Raw genomic sequence first — 4,432 nt, 5'->3', positions numbered from 1 at the left:
ACATTAATTGGTATAGAAGATATGTGGTATTCGACCATTTAGTAGCCAACGGATTTGTTAAAGGATATAGAACATGGATTAATCATGGCGAATGGGCAATCCCAATGGCGGTTGACGATGACACGGATGATGAAGAAGGTGCACATGATGACATCGACGGACTGCTTAATGATGCATTTGGAGATGTATCTCATGCTGAGGGTGTTACTGTAGGTCAAAATGAAGAGGCTAAAAAGTTTTACAATTTAATAGATGGGGCAAGTCAAGAGTTATACCCGAGTTGCAAGAAATTTTCTACATTATCTTTTACCATCCGTCTGTACTTATTAAAGTGTTTGCAAGGTTGGAGCAATGTCTCCTTCACTTCACTTCTTGAGCTATTGAAAGAGGCAATGCCTGACATTAACATACCTTCATCTTTCCATAAGACAAAGTCTATGATAAGAGATTTAGGTCTGGATTATAAAAAAATTGATGCTTGTCCTAATGAATGCCTCCTGTATAGAAAAGAACTAAAGGATGAAAAACACTGTCGTGTGTGTGGAACTTCTCGATATACTAAAAATTCCAGTGATAATAGCGAGAACCAACCTGAAAAGAAAGGTCGTCTTATTCCTGCAAAGACTCTGAGATACTTTCCTATAATTCCAAGACTTCAGAGATTATTTATGTGCTCAAAGACGGCAGCTAGTCTGAGGTGGCATGATGAGGAGCGCGTAAAAGATGGGATGTTAAAGCATCCTGCTGATGGCTTGGCATGGAAGAACCTTGATGAAATGGATGAAGAATTTGCAAAAGAATCTCGCAATATTAGACTAGGCTTATCAAGTGATGGGTTCAACCCATTTCGTAGCATGAACATTTCATGGAGCACGTGGCCCGTGATGCTGATGGTATACAACTTGCCTCCGTGGATGTGCATGAAACCCGAATATTGTATGCTTTCTTTGCTTATTCCTGGGCCACAATCACCTGGTAAAGACATTGATGTGTATCTACAACCATTGATTGAAGACTTGAAGTTGTTGTGGGAAAAAGGGGTCAAAACCTATGATGCGTCAAAGAATGAGACCTTTCACATACGGGTAGCTCTTTTGTGGACAATCAACGATTTTCCTGCTTATGCTATGTTGTCTGGGTGGAGTACAAAGGGAAAGTTCGCTTGCCCTTGTTGCAACAAAAATACCAGTAGCTTACAACTAAAACACAGTCGGAAGACAGTTTATATGGACCATCGTGTCTTTTTACCCATGGATCATCCATGGAGAACCAATACAAGGTCTTTTAATGGGAAGCAGGAATTAAGACCCCCTGCACCTGTTATAGAAGGACCCAAAAGTTTTGAGATGCTACAAAATGCTGAGAATGTCTTTAGAAAGAAGTAAAGTACATTAAATAGTTTTCCATGGAATTGGAAAAAAAGATCAATTTTCTTTGAATTGCCTTACTGGCACAAGAACCCACTGCGTCACAACTTAGATGTCATGCACATAGAGAAGAATATACTTTGACAGTGTAATTGGAACTCTCTTGGATATCCCAGGAAAGACAAAGGACCATTTGAATGCTCGATATGACTTAAAAGAAATGGGTATCTGGAAAAATCTTCAACCAAAGGAGGTGAATAATGGCAAGAGAACAAAGTTGGCAAAGGCATGCTTTTCTATGGCTGAAAATGTTTGTTGGCTTTATTAACACTGAAGTTGTATTGCTATGGTTGAAATTTGTTTGTGTAATCCTGGTGGTTGTATTTTTGATTTTGTGCACTTGGTACATATGAATTTGTCCCAATATCTAATTTAAGTGTGAAAGTCTGGTTAATTAGTGCATGAAAAATGATATAGGGACATATTAGAATTGTGTTAAAGAAAATGGAAGAAAGAAACACTAGTAGATTTTCATGCTTTGAATGAAACAAGATAATACATAATTCCTTGAATTCACCTCTTCTGCCATGACCATGTTATTTTTTTTAGTATATGCTTTCTTGGTTTACTATGACTACGTGTTCCATTTAATTTTTATAATTACGAATGTCATTATGAATATTTTTTAACTACTTTTCTATATAATTATACAGGGTAACAATGAAGATTAAGCAATGAAGATTGAGCTAACTATTATTGTGGTTTATTGGCTAAGATAGAGTGCTATTTAGATCTTTACATGTATGGTTGACTAATGATTTTTATTAGAAGCTACTTTTATTGGCTAAGTGATATTATGGTTTTGATATGGCTATGCTTACTTTAGTTTATGTTGTATGAATTTTTACAGTTAACTTCATTCTAGTACTTTTGGATCAATGTTATAAATATATTTTGGTTAGAGACAATTTTTTAAGGCTACACTTATATATAGTAGCTATAGTATACAAAAAAAATGAGACCTAAGGCTACACTTATATACAGTAGCTATAATATACAAAAAAAAAAGAGGGACCTAAGGCTACGCTTATAAAAAGTAGCTATGGTATACAATGTGGTTACGCTTTACAAGTGATGCAGTAGCGTTGAAAAGCGTAGCATATTCTGGAAGAACGAAAGCTGAAAAGCGTAGCCTTTGGTCCTGGACAACATCACTTGAAAAGCGTAGCCTATTCCCAAATGCCAAAAGCGTAGCCTTGGTGCAGAAAAGTATAGCCTTTGAGAATAGGTAACGGCCGAATAGGAATCACCCCAAAAAGCGTAGCCGTAGCCTAAGGAATCATTTTTTTTCACTTTTGGATACACTTTTCAAGTGTACCTGAATGGGTGTTTTTCTTGTAGTGACCATCAGATATATAGTAGTGATGATCAATAACGCAACTATGAGTTGGTGGCACCTGATTCTGAAGATAGGGTTTGCTATCCTATTCCGACCTAGGGGGAGCGTCCTTTCTTTTATGCATATGATTTCTTTTTTAGCCAGATGAACATTACCCTTCCCTTTACTCCCTTAGAGACCAACCTATTGTGGTCTTGCAATGTAGTCCCATCTCAACTTCATCCGAATTCCTGGGGCTTTATTAATATTTTTCAGCTGGTTTGTCATAAATTCAGTGTGACGCCCTCTTTAACTCTTTTCCTATATCTGTTTGTGTTGACCAAGCCTGGAACTACCAAAAAGAAAGCTTCTTGGATTTCTTTTAGGTCGGCCCAAGGACATAAGGTTTTTTTCATGTATGATGAGTCTTTCCGAGATTTTAAGAATTACTTTTTCAAGATCCGAGCTGTTGAAGGAGTGGTGCACGAAATTGTGATCATCAATGGCGCCATCAACATGGTACGCTCAATTGCAATCTCAACTCTTTATCACAACTTCGCACAACTAACCAGCAAGTGCACTGGGTCGTCCAAGTAATAAACCTTACGCGAGTAAGGGTCGATCCCACAGAGATTGTTGGTATGAAGCAAGCTATGTTCATCTTGTAAATCTCAGTCAGGCAGACTCAAATGGTTATAGAGGATAACATAAAACATAAAATAAAGATAGAGATACTTATGTAATTCATTGGTGAGAATTTCAGATAAGCGTATCGAGATGCTTTGTCCTTTCCGTCTCTCTGCTTTCCTACTGTCTTCATCCAATCCTTCTTACTCCTTTCCATGGCAAGCTGTATGTTGGGCATCACCATTGTCAATGGCTACAGTCCCGTCTTCTCAGTGAAAATGTTCAACGCGCTCTGTCACAGCACGACTATTCAGCTGTCGGTTCTTGATCATGTCGGAAAAGAATCCAGTGATTCTTTTGCGTCTGTCACTAACGCCCCACAATCGTGAGTTTGAAGCTCGTCACAGTCATTCAATCCTTGAATCCTACTCAGAATACCACAGACAAGGTTTAGACCTTCCGGATTCTCTTGAATGCCGCCATCAATTCTAGCTTATACCACAAAGATTCCGGTTAAGAAATCCAAGTGATATCCACTCATTCTAAGGTAGAACGGAGGTGGTTGTCAGGCACACGATCATAGGTGAGAATGATGATGAGTGTCACGGATCATCACATTCATCAAGTTGAGGAACAAGTAATATCTTAGAACAAGAATAAGCTGAATTGAATAGAAGAACAATAATAATTGCATTAATACTCGAGGTACAGCGGAGCTCCACACCTTAATCTATGGTGTGTAGAAACTCCACCGTTGAAAATACATAAGAACAAGGTCTAGGCTTGGCCGAGAGGCCAGCCCCCATGATCTAAGATAGCATAAGACTACTCAAAGATAGCTACCCAGATGAGAATACAATAGTAAAAGGTCCTATTTGTAGAGAACTAGTAGCCTAGGGTTTACAAAGATGAGTAAATTACATAAAAATCCACTTCCAGGCCCACTTGGTGTGTGCTTGGGCTGAGCATTGAAGCATTTTCGTGTAGAGACTCTTCTTGGAGTTAAACGCCAGCTTTGGTGCCAGTTTGGGCGTTTAACTCCCATCCTTGTGCCAGTTCC

Source organism: Arachis duranensis, chromosome 4, assembly GCF_000817695.3.
Source record: "Arachis duranensis cultivar V14167 chromosome 4, aradu.V14167.gnm2.J7QH, whole genome shotgun sequence".
Taxonomy (NCBI): domain Eukaryota; kingdom Viridiplantae; phylum Streptophyta; class Magnoliopsida; order Fabales; family Fabaceae; genus Arachis; species Arachis duranensis.
This window is presented reverse-complemented; position numbering follows the sequence as displayed.